Raw genomic sequence first — 20,506 nt, 5'->3', positions numbered from 1 at the left:
CTCTCTCTCTCATTCTCTCTGGCTCAAATAAATAAATAAAATCTTTAAAAAAAAAAAATAAGTTACTGAAAATCTAATCATTAATTCTGTTATCTCTGGCACTTAATTTATATTTTAAGTAGGCCAAATTGTTGAATCATTTTAGAGAAATACCTGGCATCATCTAATACCCAGTGTCAGAAAGAATTAGACTGGGTTAAAAGTTCTTTGGAGATTATAAATGCCTATAGCATATAATGGCTGGTATAATTCAGGCTCAAAGTTGTTTTCCATCAGGTTAAAGTTATTTTCCTATTATATGGCTGTGGTAGAAAGAATATTAAGATGCCCCCTAGCATTCTGGCCCCCTGATGTACATGTCCTGTATAGTTCCCTCCTCTTGAATATGGGTAGGACTTGTGAATATGGTGGGATTTAATTTCCATGATTACCTACTGATTGAGTTAATCAAAAGGGAGATAATCCTGAGTAGCCCTGACCTAAGAAGGTGAGCCCATAGAACTGGGCACTTCCTAAAGTCAGATTAGAAAGTGCCATGCTGTGAGGGGGCCATGTGGCAAGGAACTGAAGGCAGCCATAGGAGCTGAGAACTGTCCCTAGCTGTCAGCTAGCAAGGAAGTGGGGACCTCAGTCCTACAGCCACAAGAGATCAGATTCTGCTGACAACCATGTGATCTTGGAAGAAGACCACGAGTCTCAGATGAGATCATAGCATAGCTTATGTTTGATTTTAGCCTGATGAGACCCTGAGCAGGGTACCAAACTGACCCATGCCTGGACTTCTGACCCACAGAAACTATGAAATAATAAATTTGTGTTGTTTTCAGCTACTAAGTTACAGTAATTTGTAATGCAACAATAGAAAATGAGTACACTATGTGTCTCGTTTTTCATTTTTATGATTGTACATGTATAGGCACTACGTTAATTTTTTTTCTTGTACATGGAAATTAGTTGTTCATACTTTTTTTTGTCTTTTTGAACAATGCTACTGTGAGTACCTTGTAAATTACTTCTGGTACATTTGTTTAAGAGTTTCTCTAGGATTAGAACTGATGAACCATAGAGTATGTGAATGTTCACCTTTATAAGATAATGCCAAATGGCAAAAGTTGTTGCAAAAACTATTAAAAACAAACAATAAAGTTAATAAATCTCCACTAGACTAAAAGAAAAACTGAAAAGACAAGTTACCAACATCAGGAGTAAAAGAGTGCCTCACTACAGATTCTTCATACACTCAAAAGCTAGTAAGAGATTGTTATGAACAATTTTATGCCAATGAATTTGGCAATTAGATGAATTGGACAAATTCTTTGAAAGACAGAAATTATCGAATTATAGGAAAATATAGAAAACCTAAATAGCACTATATCAACTAAAGAAATTAGATTTATAATTATAAATCAGAAGTAATCTCAAGGTCCAGATGGTTTTACTGGTGAATCTGATCAAACTTAAACAAAAGGATGCTAATCCTACAAAAAAAACCTTTTAGAAAAGAGAGAAGGGGACACTTCACTCATTTAAAGAGGCTGCAATTATCCTAATACTAAAACCAGACTAAGACATTATACTTCTAAACTTGTTATGAGACAAATATAACCTTGATGTCAAAACTAACAAGAACATTACAAGAAAATAAAGTTACAGACCTTCATGGACATAGATGCAAAAATCCTTAACTAATTTTTAGCAAATTGATTACAGCAATACATAACCAATGACCAAGTGGGATTTATTCCAGGAATGCAGGTTGCTTTAGTATTTGAAAATCAATATACCACATAGCCAGAACAACATAGGAAACACTTATGGTTTCAACTGATAGGAAAAAAGCAACCTACGGGATGTAACACTCCGTCACAAAACTAGGAATAAAAAGCTTATCCCTGAAAAGCCTATAGCAAACATAATAGTTAATGTGAAAGACTGAATGCTTTTATCCTAAGATTGGAAACAAAACAAGGATGTCTGCTCCCACTGCTTCTTTTCATCACTGTACTGGAAGCACTAATCAGTGCAAAAAAGGGGCAAAAATAAAAAATAAAATGCACATAGTTTAGAAAAAGTAACAGTCATACACAGAAAATTTTGAGTAATTTACAAAGAAATTACTAGACTATAGTAAGTGAATTCAAGAAGGTCACATGATACAAGGTCAATACAGAAATCAATTATATTTTTATATAAAAGCAACAAACAATTGGAAAATAAAAGTAAAAACAGGTAACTGCTGGGGGAAGGAGCAAGATGGCAGGGGAGTAGGAGACCTAAATTTCGTCTGGTCCCAGGAATTCAGCTAGATAAGGATCAAACCATTCTGAACACCTACGAACTCAACAGGAGGTTGAAGAAAAGAATAGCAGCAACTCTCTGACCAGAAAAGCGACCACTTTCTGGAAGGGACCCAACAAGCGGCAGATCCGGGGAGACTCCACTTCCTCCCCTGGGAGGAGCGGCGCAGGAGTGCACCACAGGAATCTGCTGGGTTTGGAGACTCCACACGGGGTCAGGTGCCAGAGACAGAAACGCTAGGTCACAGGCTGGGTGAGCATGGGGTGCGCTGAAGACTGGGGAGACAGGAGTGAGTGATTGCTTTTCTCTGGGGTCGCACTGAGGAGTGGGCCCCCGAGTTCTTGGCTCCTCCAGAGGGAGATTGGGAAGCTGCCATTTTCACTCTCGTCCTCCAAAGCTGTACGGAAAGCTTGCAGGGAACAAAAGCTCCCAAGAGCAAACCTAAGCAGATTACTTAGCCCGGACCCCAGCAAGGGAAGGGCAATTCCGCCTCCGGCAAAGACATTTGAGAACCACAGCAACAAGCCCCTCCCCCAGAAGATCAGCAAGAACAGCCAGCCAAGACCAAGTTTACCGATCAATGAGAACGGCAGAACTCCAGCACTAGGGGAATACTGCACATAGAATTCATGGCTTTTTTCCCATGATTCTTTAGTCTTTCAAAGTTAGTTTTTTTAATTTTCTTTTTTTTTTTAAGATTTTATTTATTTATTTGACAGAGAGAGACACAGCAAGAGAAGGAACACAAGCAGGGGGAGTGGGAGAGGGAGAAGCAAGCTTCCTGCCGAGCAGGGAGCCCTATGTGGGGCTCGATCCCAGGACCCTGGGATCATGACCTGAGCCGAAGGCAGACACTTAATGACTGAGCCACCCAGGCACCCCTCTTTTTTTGTTGTTTTTTAAAGATTTTATTTATTTATTTGACAGAGAGAGACACAGTGAGAGAGGGAACACAAGCAGGGGGAGTGGGAGAAGGAGAAGCAGGCTTCCCGCTGAGTGGGGAGCCTGATGCAGGGATTGATCCCAGGACCCTGGGATCATGACCTGAGCCAAAGGCAGACGCTTAATGACTGAGCCACCCAGAGGCCCTTATCAATCCCTTTTTAAAAAATCTTTTTTATTTTTCATTTTTAGAATCATATTCTATCCCTTCATAGTAGTTAACCTTATTTTTGGTAAATATATAAGTTGTTATCTCTTTAAAATTTTGGGATACAGTTTCTTCTAACAGACCAAAATATACCCTAAATCTCTAGTGTATGGCTTTGTTCTAGTCTCCTGCCTGATCACATTCTCTCCCCCCACTTTTTAAAATTTCTCTTCTTTCTTTTTTCAGCCAACTTCTTATCTTATCAATTCCTTTTATAAAATCTTTTATAATTTTCATCTTTAAAGTCATATTCCATACCTTCATCGTATTTACCCTTATTTTTATACACATATAAGCTTTTCTTTCTTTAAAATTTTGGGAGGCAGTTTCTTCTAACAGACCAAAATATGCCACAAATCTAGTGTGTGGCACTGATCTATTCACCAGCCTGATCATATTTGATCATATTCTCTTTTTTTTTATCCTTTTCTTTTCCTTTTTTTTTTCTTTTTTCTTTCTTTCCCTTTCTTTTCCCCCAGTTTCAGGTCTCTTCTGATTTGTCTAGCATATATTTTTCTGGAGTCATTGTTACCCTGTTAACATTTTGTTCTCTCATTCATCTATTCTCCTCTGGACAAAATGACAAGACAGAAAAAATCACCTCAAAAAAAGGAACAAGAGGCAGTACCAACTGCCAGGGACCTAATCAATATGGACATTAGTAAGATGTCGGAACTAGAGTTCAGAATGATGATTATAAAGATACTAGCTGGGCTTAAAAAAAGCATGGAAGATATTAGAGAAACCCTTTCTGGAGAAATAAAAGAACTAAAATCTAACCAAGTCGAAATCAAAAAGGCTATTAATGAGGTGCAATAAAAAATGGAGGCTTTAACTGCTAGGATAAATGAGACAGAAGAGAGATTTAGTGATATAGAAGACCAAATGATAGAAAATAAAGAAGCTGAGAAAAAGAGAGATACACAACTACTGGATCACGAGGGCAGAATTCGAGAGATAAGTGATACCATAAGATGAAACAATATTAGAATAATTGGGATCCCAGAAGAAGAAGAAAGAGAGGGAGGAGCAGAAGGTATATTGGAGCAAATTATAGCAGAGATCTTCCCTAATTTGGGAAAGGAAACAGGCATCAAAATCCAGGAGGCACAGAGAACCCCCCTCAAAATCAATAAAAATAGGTCAACATCTAAGAGTAAAACTTACGAGTCTCAGAGACAAAGAGAATATCCTGAAAGCAGCTTGTGAGAAGAGATCTGTAACCTACAATGGTAGAAACATTAGATTGGCAACAGACATATCCACAGAGACCTGGCAGGCCAGAAAGGACTGGCATGATATATTCAGAGCACTAAATGAGAAAAATATGCAGCCAAGAATACTATATCCAGCTAGGCTGTCATTGAAAATAGAAGGAGAGACGGGCACCTGGGTGGCTCAGTTGGTTAAGTGACTGCCTTCAGCTCAGGTCACGATCCTGGAGTCCCAGGATCAAGTCCTGCATTGGACTCCCTGCTCAGCAGGGAGGCTGCTTCTCCCTCTGACCCTCCCCCCTCCCATGCTGTCTCTCTCTATCTCATTCTCTCTCTCAAATAAATAAATAAAATCTTTTTTTAAAAAAAGAAAGAAAATAGAAGGAGAGATAAAAAGCTTCCAGGACAAACAAAAACTAAAGGAATTTGCAAACACAAAAACAGCCCTACAAGAAATATTGAAAGGGGTGCTCTAAGCAAAGAGAGGGCCTAAAAGTAACATAGACCAGAAAGGAACACAGACAATATACAGTAACAGTCACCTTACAGGCAATACAATGGCACTAAATTCATATCTTTCAATAGTTACCCTGAATGCAAATGGGCTAAATGCCCCAATCAAAAGACACAGGGTATCAGATTGGATAAGAAAACAAGACCCATCGATATGCTGTCTGCAAGAGACTCATTGGAGACCCAAAGACACCTCCAGATTGAAAGTGAGGGGGGTGGAAAACCATTGACTATGCTACTGGCCACCAAAAGAAAGCTGTGGCTTTCTTCTATAAAGGTGACAATCCTTATATCAGACAAATTAGATTTTAAACCAAAGACTATAATAAGAGATGAGGAAGGACACTTTAGCCTACTTAAAGGGTCTATCCAACAAGATCTAACAATTGTAAATATCTATGCCCCTAACATGGGAGCAGCCAATTATATAAGCCAATTAATAACAAAAGCAAAGAAACACATCGACAACAATACAATAATAGTGGGGGACTTTAACACCCCCCTCACTGAAATGGACAGATCATCTAAGCAAAAATCAACAAGGAAATAAATAATTTAAATGACACACTGGACCAAATGGACTTCACAGATATATTCAGAACATTTCATCCCAAAGCAACAGAATACACATTCTTCTCTAGTGCCCATGGAATATTTTCCAGAATAGATCACATCCTAGGTCACAAATCAGGTCTCAACTGGTACCAAAAGATTGGGATCATTCCCTGCATATTTTCAGACCACAGTGCTTTGAAACTAGAATTCAATCACAAGAGGAAAGTCAGAAAGAACTCAAATACATGGAGGCTAAAGAGCATCCTACTAAAGAATGACTGGGTCAACCAGGAAATTAAAGAAGAATTTTAAAAATTCATGGAAACCAATAAAAATGAAAACACAACTGTTCAAAATCTTTGGGATGCAGCAAAGGCAGTCCTAAGAGGAAAGTATATAGCAATACAAGCCTTTCTCAAGAAGCAAGAAAGGTCTCAAATACACAACCTAACCCTACGCCTAAAGGAGCTGGAGAAAGAACAGCAAATAAAGCCTAAACCCCGCAGGAGAAGAGAAATAATAAAGATCAGAGCAGAAATCAATGAAATAGAAACCAAAAGAACAGTAGAACAGATCAATGAAACTAGGAGCTGGCTCTTTGAAAGAATTAATAAGATTGATAAACCCCTGGCCAGACTTATCAAAAAGAAAAGAGAAAATATCAAAATAAATAAAATCATGATGAAAGAGGAGAGATCACAACCAACACCAAAGAAATACAAACATATTATGAGCAAATATGTGGCAGCAAATTAGATAATCTGGAAGAAATGGATGCATTCCTAGAGTTGTATAAACTACCAAAACTGAACCAAAGAAATAGAAAACCTGAACAGACCTATAACCGCTAAGGAAATTGAAGCAGTCATCAAAAATCTCCCAACAAACAAGAGCCCAGGGCCACATGGCTTCCCAGGGGAATTCTACCAAACATTTAAAGAAGAATTAATACCTATTCTTCTGAAACGATTCCAAAAAATAGAAATGGAAGGAAAACTTCCAAACTCGTTTTATGAGGCCACCATTACTTTGATCCCAAAACCAGACAAAGACCCCACCAAAAAGGAGAACTACAGACCAATATCCCTGATGAACATGGATGCAAAAATTCTCACCAAAATACTAGCCAATAGGATCCAACAGTACATTAAAAGGATTATTCACCATGACCAAGTGGGATTTATTCCTGGGCTGCAGGGTTGGTTCAACATCCACAAATCAATCAATGTGATACAATACATTAATAACAGAAAGAACAAGAACCATATGATCCTCTCAGTAGATGCAGAAAAAGCATTTGGCAAAGTACAGCATCCTTTCTTGATCAAAACTCTTCAGAGTATAGGGATAGAGGGTACATACCTCAGTATCATAAAAGCTGTCTATGAAAAACCCACAGCGAATATCATTCTCAATGAGGAAAAACTGAGAGCTTTCCCTTTAAGGTCAGGAACAGAGCAGGGATGTCCACTATCACCACTGGTATTCAACATAGTATTAGAAGTCCTAGCCACAGCAATCAGACAACAAAAAGAAATAAAAGCCATCTGAATCAGCAAGGAAGAAGTCAAACTCTCACTCTCTGCAGATGATATGATACTTTATGTGGAAAACCCAAAAGACTCCACCCCAAAACTGCTAGAACTCATACAGGAATTCAGTAAAGTGGCAGGATATAAAATCAATGCACAGAAATCAGTGGCATTCCTATACACCCACAACAAGACAGAAGAAAGAGAAATTAAGGAGTCGATCCCATTTACAATTGCACTCAAAACCATAAGATACCTAGGAATAAATCTAACCAAAGAGGCAAAGAATCTATAAAACTATAAAATACTCATGAAAGAAATTGAGGAAGACACAAAGAAATGGAAAAACGTTCCATGCTCATGGATTGGAAGAACAAATATTGTGAAGATGTCAATGCTACCTAGAGCAATCTACACATTTAATGCAATCCCTATCAAAATACCATCCACTTTTTTCAAAGAAATGGAACAAATAATCCTAAAATTTGTATGGAACCTGAAAAGACCCTGAATAGCCAGAGGAATGTTGAAAAAGAAAAGCAAAGCTGGTGGCATCACAATTCCGGACTTCAAGCTCTATTACAAAGCTGTAATCATCAAGACAGTATGGTACCGGCACAAAAACAGACACATAGATCAATGGAACAGAATAGAGAGCCCAGAAATGGACCCTCAACTCTGTGGTCAACTAATCTTTGACAAAGCAGAAAAGAATGTCCAATGGAGGGGCGCCTGGGTGGCTCAGTCGTTAAGCATCTGCCTTCAGCTCGGGTCATGATCCCAGGGTCCTGGGATCGAGCCCCGCATCGGGCTCCCTGCTCCACGGGAAGCCTGCTTCTCCCTCTCCCATTCCCCTGCTTGTATTCCCTCTCTCGCTGTGTCTCTCTCTGTCAAATAAATAAATAAAATCTTAAAAAAAAAAAAAAGAATGTCCAATGGAAAAAAGACAGTCTCGTCAACAAATGGTGTTGGGAAAATTGGACAGCCACATGCAGAAGAATGAAACTGGACCATTTCCTTATACCACACACAAAAATAGACTCAAAATGGTTGAAAGACCTAAATGTGAGAAAGGAGTCCATCAAAATCCTAAAGGAGAGGGGGCGCCTGGGTGGCTCAGTCGTTAAGCGTCTGCCTTTGGCTCGGGTCATGATCCCAGGGTCCTGGGATCGAGCCCCACATCAGGGTCCCAGCTCCATGGGAAGCCTGCTTCTCCCTCTCCCACTCTCCCTTCTTGTGTTCTCTCTCTCGCTGTCTCTCTGTCGGATAAATAAATAAAATCTTTAAAAAAAAAAATCCTAAAGGAGAACACAGGCAGCAACCTTTTCGACCTCAGCCGCAACAACTTCTGCCTAGAAACATCGCCAAAGGCAAGGGAAGCAAGGGCAAAAAGGAACTATTGGGATTTCATCAGGATAAAAAGCTTTTGCACAGAAAAAGAAATAGTCAACAAACCAAAAGACAACTGACAGAATGGGAGAAGATATTTGCAAATGACATATCAGATAAAGGGCTAGTATCCAAAATCTATAAAGAACTTAGACTCAAACCCAAAGAACAAATAATCCAATCAAGAAATGGGCAGAAGACATGAACAGACATTTTTCCAAAGAAGACATCCAAATGGCCAACAGACACATGAAAAAGTGCTCAACATCGTTCAGCATTAGGGAAATCCAAATCAAAACCTCAATGAGATACCACCTCACACCAGTCAGAATGGCTAAACTTAACAAGTCAGGAAATGACAGATGTTGGCAGGGATGCAGAGAAAGGGGAACCCTCCTACACTGTTGGTGGGAATGCAAGCTGGTGCAGCCACTCTGGAAAACAGTATGGAGGCTCCTCAAAAAGTTGAAAATAGAGCTACCCTATGACCCAGCAATTGCACTACTGGGTATTTACCCCAAAGATACAAATGTAGTGATCCGAAGGGGTACGTGCACCCCGATGTTTATAGCAGCAATGTCGACAATAGCCAAACTATGGAAAGAGCCAAGATGTCCATTGACAGATGAATGGATAAAGAAGAGGTGATACACACACACACACACACACACACACACACACACACACAGGAATATTATGCAGCCATCAAAAGGAATGAAATCTTGCCATTTACAATGACATGGATGGAACTGAAGGTTCCATGCTGAGCGAAATAAGTCAATCAGAGAAAGACATGTATCATATGATCTCACTGATATGAAGAATTCTTAATCTCAGGAAACAAACTGAGGGTTGCTGGAGTGGGGGCGGGTGGGAGGGATGGGGTGGCTGGGTGATAGACATTGGGGAGGGTATGTGCTATGGTGAGCGCTATGAATTGTGTAAGACTGATGAATCACAGACCTGTACCTCTGAAACAAATAATACATTATACGTTAAAAAAAAAAGATGATAGTATGAAGGGAAAAATGAAGGGGGGGAAATCGGAGGGGGAGACGAACCATGAGAGACTATGGACTCTGAGAAACAAACTGGGGGTTCTAGAGGGGAGGGGGGTGAGGGGATGGGTTAGCCTGGTGATGGGTATTAAAGAGGGCACGTATTGAATGGAGCACTGGGTGTTATACGCAAACAATGAATCATGGAACACTACATCAAAAACTAATGATGTGTGGTGATTAACATAATAAAATTTAAAAAAGTAAAAACAATTCCATTTATGATATTTAAAATACGATATACTCAGGGATAAGTTTAACAAAAGATGTGTAGGACTTGACACTGAAAACTAGACAACATTGCAGAGAGATATTGAAGAAGTTTAAATACATGGAGAGAAATACCATGTTGATGGATTGGAAGACTCACTATTATTAAGATGTCAGTTATCTCCAAATTGTTCCTTCGTGTCTTTAGAAGGAAATAGGAGGATAGCTTGACAACACTGAGAACATCTTGGTGAAACAGCACAAAATGTTAATTTTATTAAATCTTGACACTCAAGTATATATCTTTTTACTATTCTGTGTAACAAAATGGGAAGTATGCATAAGTCACTTGTGCTACAAACCAGACCATGATGGTTGTCTCAAGGAAAAGCACTTGTACAATTATTTTTGTTGTGAACTGAAGGAATTTCTTTTCTAAAAAAAAAAGAACAGCACTTTTACTTGAAAGGATGCCTGGCAAACTATAGCTATTGAAACATATTTGGCAGACTTTTTCTTGAAACCAACTTAAATGAGCATGACAGAGAAAAAAACACCTGACATTATTTGTTGCCAGTGATAAAATTTTGATTGAGATTTGTGGTGATATTAATGGATGTGATTTTTTAAATATTTTGTAATTAACTGTGTTAATATTTGGAGCATCTGTATAGTATATAATAAATGTGTCAATATTTGGAGCATCAGGGAACCAATAGTTTTCAAATGACTAATGCATAGTATTTAAAAAATCATGCCTGGATGAAAGTTCCACTCAAAGTGCAATATAGACCAATGGATTTTAACAGAGTATGAAAAATTCATTTATATTGTTTCATATCTGAAAATGTTCCTCCCTTTCCAATAATGTCTCTATTTGAGGCAGGATATTCTTCATATACTTCAGTAAAAACAGATTCAGCTATCTTCATTAAGTCAGATATTAAAAAAGATCTGCAAAAATGTTTAACAATGTTACTCTTCTCATTTTTTGTTTCAGAAAATATAATTATTTTAATAAAAATGCTACTTATGTTAACACATAATGATTGTTATTTTTAGATGAATTGATAAACTTTGTTAAATTCTCAATTTTATTTTATTTATTTATTTATTTATTTTTGAGAGAGAGAGAGAGCACAAGCAGGGGTGGCGGGGAAGACTCCCCACTAAGCAGGGAGCCTCACAAAGGACTTGATCCCAGGACCCTGAGATCATGATCTGAGCCAAAGGCAGACACTTAACCAACTGAGCCACCCAGGTGCTCCTAAATTCTCAATTTTACTTTATAAAACAATAAATATCAACAGGTATAACCCACATTAAAAGATCTTTGGAGTCTTAAATAATTTTTAAGAATATAAAAGGGGTTCTGATAGCAAATAATTTGAGAACTGTTGCAGTAGGACGCTGACAAAGTGTTGTCACTCAGCTGCCATGATAAATGAGATTTCAAAAGGCCATTCCACCATGTTATAATGGCAGCTTCCAGGTGATGGGGAATATGGTAAAACCAATAAATTCCACCATTGCTCATAAATTTTTGCTATAAAATGAACTCTCTGGTTAGAAGCAAGATAGTTTAACATACAATGATGGTCAATATGGCAATCCTGCAGCCCATGGATGATGGTTTTGGAATCCCGCCATCTAGAGGACTTTCCTCCGAGCAGATACAACTTAACTCTTTGCAATATCTTGTCCATTTTTTTTTCATATATTACAAACCTGCTACTTTTATTGCTAAGATCGCTCTATTTTTCTTCATCCATGTATAACCTCTAATTTACTTTCCTAGGAATTTCTTAAGAGTATGATAAATGAAAAATGAGTTTTCATCATAGTGCTGTGGCAATATGAAAAATCATATTGATTAGAATAGACTGGAGCATCATCATTTGGTTTTCAACTAATTTGGCAAACTTTACAGGAAAAAAAAGGAAAGATGGTGTTATGGGTGGAATTGTGTCTCTCAAAGAAGATATGTTGAAGTCTTAACATCCTGTACCTCAGAATATGATCTTATTTGAAAATAAGATCTTTACAGTGGTAATCAGGTTAAAATGAGGTCATTAGGGTGGCCCCTAATCCAATATCCTTATAGAAAGGGGAAATTTGGACACAGAGCCAGACACCTATAGAAGGAAGATGACATGAAGACACAGGGAGAATGTCATGTGAAGATAAAAAATTGGAGTGATACAACTGGAGGATAGGGTGTAAGGAATGCCTGAGGCCACCAAAGATGAAGGGAGACCTGGAGCAGTTCTCTCTTAGAGCACTCAGAAGGAAACAACTTTGTGGACACCAGACTAACAACTTCCAGAACTGGGAGACAATAGCTTTTTATTTTTTTAAGTTACCCAATCTGTGGTACTTTGTTATGGTAGTCCTAGAAAACTAATGCAGATGGCAAAATATTTACAGAAGTAACTGTCTTAATCAACCTTTTATCCCAGAAACTAAGCACTGAGTATTGAATACTCAATACATCAGGCCCACTGAATGTTGAATGAAGATCCTTGAAAGTGGAAATCTTCCTAAGACATATGTCAGTCATCTTCTTTCTTATTCCCTATTCTAAGTCTAATCCATTAGACATTGAATGCTGGCTGAATAAAATAAACACCTATAATTGGAATGAAAATCAAAGATAAAATATGAATTTCAAACATATTTTACCATATTGTTATTTAGTACTACTTTACAATATTTATTTTCTTTAAATATGGGAAATATAACAGCTACTTTTCTGGGAGCAGTTCTTTCCTCCCTCCCTCCCTTCCTTCCTTCCTTCCTTCATTCCTTCTTCCCTTCCTTCCTTCCCTTCTGCCCTCCCTACTTCCCTCCACTCATCTTCCTTCCTTCCTTCCTTCTTCCCTCCCTCTCTCCCTCTTTCTTTTTCTTTCTTTCTTTCTTTTTCTTTCTTTCCTCTCTCTTTCTTTCTCTCTCTTTCTTCTTTCTTTCTCTCTCTCTTTCTTTCTTTCTTTCTTTTTCTTTCCCTTTCTTGTTTTCAACTACCCCCAAATTTTATTTATTACAATATCACCAAAATAACAATGAGGTATTTTTAAAATAAAAAGATTACCTAGAATTCTATCTAAGCAATAGGTATTTTGGGGGTGATCAGGGTCTTGGAAATTAAAGTGTATTAAAGTTAGGATAAACACAGGTATTGAGATCCAAATACCTAGTCCTAGTTCTGCTCTGTAGAAATAAGCTATTAAATAACCCCTCTGAGCCTCAGTTTCCTCATCTGTAAAGTTGCAGCTGTTTAACATAGAGCTGTTGTGACAATGAAAGCAAAAATAGAATTATCCTCTATTAATTTTACAAATAAGAATATTCGATCACACAGATTCAATAACTTGCACAAAGTCACCATCTAGTTAACTCATTGATTCCAAGGCCCAAATTCTATTAGAACTGACCCATACTACATGAAACCCTTTAACTTCACTTCTCAATGGTATATTTTAGATTTCAGGTGATTATGTACCAAAATTCATAGCCAGGGGTGACTCAACCTGCATAGCCTGTCTAGCTTCCCAGTCCAGTTCAAGTTCTTCATCTATTAATGTCTTCTAACCCTCATAGGGCTCCAAAGGGCTGTGGGTTAAGGTCTCAATTTTCCAGAACTCACCTCTGTTTAGCAAAAACTTTGGGTACAAGGCAATGGTTTGTGGAATAGTAGATCATAATCACAATCACAATCACCCAAACTTGGTTTTTCATGTTTGCCTCACTTAAAAATTATATTTGCATTTCTAGAAAAATATAAAAGTACTTTTAAGCCTGTAACAGATAAAATGAGATATGGGAATCCAAATTTGAACACATGGCTTAGGGATGCAGGGTACTGGAGAAAAATAAAAGATCAGAGGTGAAGAAAAAGAATCAGTTTGGGCTGTAATAGACTCCATCACATTTGGTCATATCTGGAATTCGGTGTCATCAGACCATGCCCTTTAGAGGCACATAATTCTCAAGACAGAAAAGGGATCTTGACTCTGGGCAAGAGGAAGGCTAAAGTTTGGCTCATTGACTGTCTTTGTGTTAAGGAGAGTTCAAAGATTGTTGAGCCCTTAGAAGTAGTAGGATGTTCACTAACACAACGAATGCCCCAGGGAGAAATGAGGAGAGTGGCCTGCTAAGGAGGCCTAATCCTGGAGAGTAGGAGGAAGGCCAAGAGCACCTTCAGAATGGTTCACAGCTCAAAGTCAGGATAAAGTGAAAGGTGATGAGGGCCATTTCTGGCCACTCAAGGAGGCTTCCAGCAGGATCACTTCAAGACACAGTGGCTATCCAGGCAGACTGAGAAAAATAGATCAATATGATCACCAACAAGAATCAAAGCAATGATGTAGAAATAAGCCTTAGAACTGGGGGAAAGTACTTACAAGCCACAGGGCTGTGCTTTAATAATTTATGGACATGAACATCTGACCTTGAGACTCATGTGCCAAACCAAGGTTATATATTGAGCCAAACACTTGCTCATTAAAGCAGCAATGCTGTTTCTTGTGACTGCTGAGTTGTAGATCCTTTTAAAGGGCAGATTAAGGGCACCTGGGTGGCTCAGTCGTTGAGCGTCTGCCTTCAGCTCAGGTCATGATCCCAGGGTCCTGGGATCGAGCCCCGCATCGGGCTCCCTGCTCCGCGGGAAGCCTGCTTCTCCCTCTCCCACTCCCCCTGCTTGTGTTCCTGCTCTCGCTGTCTCTCTCTCTGTCAAATAAATAAATCTTCAAAAAAAAAAAAGGGGGCAGATTAAAAAGTTGGGTTAGATAGGAAAATGACATTACAGACAAACCTTAAATGTCCTTTCCCAGGCAAGAGGCGACTTAATCTAGGCCAGTTGGACCCTTTCACCCAGGAATTTTAATCAGCAGAGGTTATGGTTGTCCAATGGGGGGATGATCTGAAGAGATTAGTCATTAATTTCCACTACTTAGATCTCCACAGGTACTCTAATTCCTGACCTGCCCAAAGCCTGGATCTTCAGCTTTCTCTTTTATTTCTTGAGATTCTCAATGTCCTTCAAGTATATTCTATTATAATTTTAATTATTATTATTAATGTTTTGCTGAGGTCAGCCATGTGGTGTGTCTTTCCATTTATTCAGAGCTTGTTTTATGTCACTCAGTATGGTTTTATTCATATAAATTCTGTATCTTTTTGGGGCGCCTGGGTGACTCAGTTGGTTAAGCATCTGCTTTTGGCTCAGGTCATGATCCCAGGGTCCTGGGATCGAGCCCTGCATTGGGCTCCCTGGTCAGCAGAGAGCCTGCTGCTCCCTCTCCTTCTGCTGCTCCCCCTGCTTGTGCTCTCTGTCTCTCTGTCAAATAAATAAATTTAAAAAAATTTTTTTAAATTCGGTATCTTTTTTTGTTGAATTTATTACTAGTTATTTTATGATTTTGTTGCCAGTGTGAGTGGAATTTTTTTTCCATTTCCAGTTCAAATTGGTTACTGACAGGGTAGTAAAAGGCTGTTTTTGTGTATTTATTTAATACGTTGCCAACTTAATCTCTCTTATTACTTATACTTTTCACCCTAGCCTATTGAGTTATCTGTGAATATAATCATATTATCTACCTATAAAATAAGTAATTGGTCTTTTATAATCATTCTAAGTATTTCATATTTCTGTCTTATTACCTTAGTTATAATCTTCAAAACAATGTTAGGAAATAGTGGAGAAAACAGGCATCTCTGCCCAATTTCTGGTTTTAATGGAAATTACTTTAGTATTTCACTATTTAGTTTGATGTTTACAGTTTCTAAGAAATTTTGAAATATGCCATACATCCTGAAAAGTACATTAACATATATGTATAGTTTAACAAATAATTATAAAGCAAAGATCTTTATGAACACTATATAAGAAAACATTTTTTAAAAGATTTTATTTATGTATTTGAGAGAGAGTGTGTGCACACACAAGAGAGAGCACAAGGAGGGGGAGGGGCAGAAGGAGAGGGAGAAGCGGACTCCTCACTGAGCAGGAAGCCCAACGTGGGCTCTATCACAGGACCCTGGGATCATGAGCTGAGGCGAGGGCAGACACTTAACTGACTGAGCCACTCAGGCACCCCAAGAAAACATTTTTTAGATTTTTTAAAAAGATTAACAGCACTAGGAATGTATACCACTCTGTTCTAAGAATCTTGTTCCTTCCCCTGTTACAATAACTCAGACTGCCCTAACATTCTTACTGATTTCCTTGCTTCTTTATGGTTTTACCATTTATTTTTTTATTTCAATTTTTTAATTTAAATTCTAGTTAGTTAACATATATGGTAAAATTGGTTTCAGGTATAGAATTTAGTGATTCATCCCTTACATATAATACACATTGCTCATCACAATAAGCACTCTCCTTAATACCCATCACCCATTTAGCCCATCCCACACCCACCTCCCTCCATCAACCTTCAGTTTGTTTTCTATAGTTAAGAGTCATTTATGGCTTGCCTTGCTCTTTTTTTTCCCCCTTCCCCTATGTTCATCTGCTTTGTTTCTTAAATTCCACATATGAGTAAAATCATATGGTATTTGTCTTTCTCTGACTGACTTATTTTTCTTAGTTAGCATACTACATCCTAGCTCTATCCACATTGTTGTGAATGGCAAGATTTCATTCTTTTTGATGGCTGAGTAATATTCCATTGTGTGTGTGCATGCGTGCGTGCATGTGTGTGTGTGTGTGTGTATACCACATCTTCTTTATCCATTCATCAGTCAATAGACATTTGGGCTCTTTCCATAATTTGGCTATTGTTGATAATGTTGCTATAAATATCAGGGTGCATGTACCCCTTCAAATCTGTATTTTTGTGTCCTTTGGGTAAATACCTAATAGTGCAATTTCCAGGTCATAAGGGTAGTTCTATTTTTAACTTTTGGAGGAACTTCCATACTGTTTTCCAGAGTGGCTGCACCAGTTTGCATTCTCACCAACAGTGTAAGAGAGTTCCCCTATCTCTGCATCCTTCCTAACATCTGTTGTTTCCTGTGTTGTTAATTGTAGCCATTCTGACAGATGTGAGGTGGTATCTCATCATGGTCATTACTGATAAGAATTTAGTGCCATTTTATTACCTGTAAAGTCACTGATTTGGAGATTTTCTCTGTTCCTTTCTAGTCTTTGTTGCTTTTGGTCTTTCTTTCCCACTCAAAGTGTCCCCTTCAATATTTCTTGCAGGGCTGGTTTATTGGCCACAAACTCCTTTAGTTTTTGTTTATCTGGGAAACTCTTTATCTCTCCTTCTATTCTGAATGATAGCCTTGTTGGATAAACTATTCTTGGCTACATATTTTTCCCTTCAGCACATTGAATATATCATGCCACTTTCTTTTGGCCTGCCAGATTTCTGTGGAGAGATCCACTGTGGACCTGATCTGTCTTCCCTTGTAGGTTAGGGATTTCTTTTCTGTTGCTGCTTTCAGGATTCTTTCCTTATCTCTGTATTTTAAAATGTTACTACTATGTCTTGGTGTTGGCTGGCTTTTGTTGAATTTGATGAGAGTTCTCTGTGCCTCCTGGATTTTGATATCTGTTTCTTTCCCCAGATTAGGGAAGTTTTCAGCTACAATTTGCTCAAATAGAACTTCTGTCCCCTTTTCCCTGTCTTCTTCTTCTGGGACCCCTATGATATGAACGTTGTTATGCTTTATGGAGTAGTTGAGTTACCTAAATCTACATTCATGATCCAATACTTTTCTTTCCCTCTTCTTTTCAGCTTCATTATTTTCTGTAATTTTATCTTCTCTATCAATGTTTTGTTCCTCTGCTTCATCTTGTTGTTATTACATCCAGTCAGTTTTGCATCTCGGTTATAGCATTTTTTAATTTCGGCCTCACTAGTTTTTAGTTCTGTTATCTCTGCAGTAAGGGATTCTTTAGTGTCTTCTATGTTTTTCTCAAGCCCAGCTAGTTCCTTATGATTGTTGTTTTAAATTCTGGTTCAGGCATATTACTTATATCTGTTTGGATAAGACCTCTGGCCATGACCTCTTCATGTTCTTTCTTTTGGGGTGAATTCCTCCATCTTGGCATTTTGTCTAGGTCACTGTTGTGTGTGTGTGTATGTGTGTGTGTGTGTGTGTGTATTAGGAAAGCCAGTTATATTTCCTGCTCCTGATTAATGGCTATATTAAGAGAAGGTCCTATACTGTCCAGGGCCTGGAGCTTCAGGAAGTGTTTGAGTGTGCACTCTGCTGTTGTGTTTTGGCTGCTCTTTCCCTCAGGTCAGTCCTTTGCAGTTTTTCCTTGCCTGCAGTGGGGAGTGTTTGGCCCTTGTCCAGTGTGGCATTTTAATTAGGTGTGCTTTGGATTGCTTCTTAAAATAAGCCGGATCCTATTTCCACTAGAACTGAAGCTTTGCAGCACTCTATGATCAGTAGACTTGGTGCATGCAGAAGGTTTGTACTGGTCTTCTGAGGGAAGGAACCTGCTGAGCGGGTTCTCAGGCCGACTTGCCCTAGTAAAGATGCAACTGCAGATTACAGTGGGGTGGGGCTTGGTGTAATTGGCTCCAGTCTCCACTGGGGGGTGCTGTGTTGCTCACTGAAGTCTGTTTCTGCTGATGGGGGAGTGGGGAAATGGTATCACCCCACTCTCTCAACCCTGGAGAGGGGAGTTCAAGCCACCACTGTTCAGGAAGCCCTCACAGAAGAGCAAACAATCTCCCCTCTTATGTTCCAGGCTTCCTTCAGAACCCTGCTTTCACCCCGTCTGTGTCCAAGCTGTCTGCCTTCCTGGCAGCACAGTACTCCTGTGTTTTATCTCAGATGCATGGCTGGGTTTCAAAACTCCAAGTTTTAGGGACCAGCTTGGCTGGACCCATGCTGATCCTCTGGGAGAGGGTCTCGCTGCACTGTGGCTGTTGCTTGTTTGTCCCAGAAAAGCAGTCACAGGACTGCACAGGGTCTGGGAGTTTATGGTAAAGCACAGCCAAAAGCTGGCTTCCAGGTTAGCTTCCTTCAGCAGGTGTCTCTTCCACTATGCTAATTAACAGGTCTGCTCAATAGTGCCTACTGTCTCTTTTTTCCCCTGAGAGGCAGTGCTACCTCTCCCAAATGCACTCCAAGAGAGGAACTGTTTCTCTTGCTGCAACCCAGGAGATCCTCAGATCATGCAGCCTGCTCCCAGGCCTCCGCCCTCCTTCCCCACAGGAGCACCCCTAAGCCCGCCAGCATAACCCGGGTGATGGCATGGATTTCTAAAACTTCAGACTTTGAGCTCCGCTGCTTGTTAAAATTTGTGATAAACGGCTCCCCTCCTTTTCCCAGTCAATGGTTTTGGGGAAGAGTTTTTCTTGTGCAATCCCCTGCATGCAGCTATCTTTCTTTATTCTCTTTCTCTCCTGTCTCTGTGATCAGGGGTCCCTCCCCTCTGCAGTACCCACAATTCTTTTCTCTCCCAAATCAACTCTCCACAGCTCCTATCGTCCACAATGTGGCTATTTTTCACCCTCTAGATGTGCAGTTTGTTCTCTCAGTCCTCAGATCAATTTCTTGGGTGTTCAGAATGATTTGATATTTATCTAGCTATGTTTAAGGGATGAGGCAAGTATAGGGTCCCACTATTACTCCACCATCTTAACTCCCCCCTGGTTTTACCATTTATATATGCATCTGTTTGCCTTTAGTTGACTTTTAAATGAACAGAGTAATTTATTACATATCATTTTGTCCAATATTATATTTGAAATTCATTCATGCGATTCCATATGACTATAGTTTATTCATTTTCAGTGATTATATTCACTTCACAGTATGTATATATAAAATTTTATCTTTCTATTTCTATTGTACATGGCCATTTGAGTTATTTCCTGATTTTGGTTATTACAAACAGTGCTACCATGAACATTTTGTACATTTATTTTGGTGGAGTGAGTACGAGTTTTTCTAGGATAAATTACCTAGTACGGAATTCTGGGCTGAAGTAACTTTACCACATAATGGGTAACGACTGAGCCACGCAGGCACCCCTGTCCTATATGATTTTATGAAAGATTTATAATATAAAGATTTCATATTTAGTACTTTAGTCTAATGGGAGTTGACTTTTGCCTGTGGTGGGTAAGGATAAAATTTAAATAATTTTCTACCTGGATAGCTAATCATCCATCTGTATTGATTGAAAAGTCCACCCTGAATAAATTGATATGTCTTGCCATCTCAGTATTTGGGGCCCATTGCTGAGTTCTCTTTCCTTTTCCATTGCTGTATTTGTGTGTCTCTGTGTTAGTAATAGAAAATCTTGATTAGTTTTATAATAAATCTTGATATATCTAGTAGAACAAGATCATCTACTTTGTTCTTCTTAACTTCAAGAGTAGCTTGGCATTTTTTGGACCATTTTACTTCTTGATAAATTTTAGAATCGACTTTTTAAATTTATAAAAAGGGTACCTTGTCTGGAATACTATTCCAGATTTTTGACTGACATTATTCTGAATATATAAATCAACTTGGAACAATTGACATCTTTAAAATACCCAGTCTACCAATTCATAAGCATAGTATATTAGTCTCCATTTATTTAGGTTGTCTTTAACATTGCTCGGGAAGCTGCTG

Source organism: Neomonachus schauinslandi, chromosome 5 (assembly GCF_002201575.2).
Source record: "Neomonachus schauinslandi chromosome 5, ASM220157v2, whole genome shotgun sequence".
NCBI classification, from domain to species: domain Eukaryota; kingdom Metazoa; phylum Chordata; class Mammalia; order Carnivora; family Phocidae; genus Neomonachus; species Neomonachus schauinslandi.
This window is presented reverse-complemented; position numbering follows the sequence as displayed.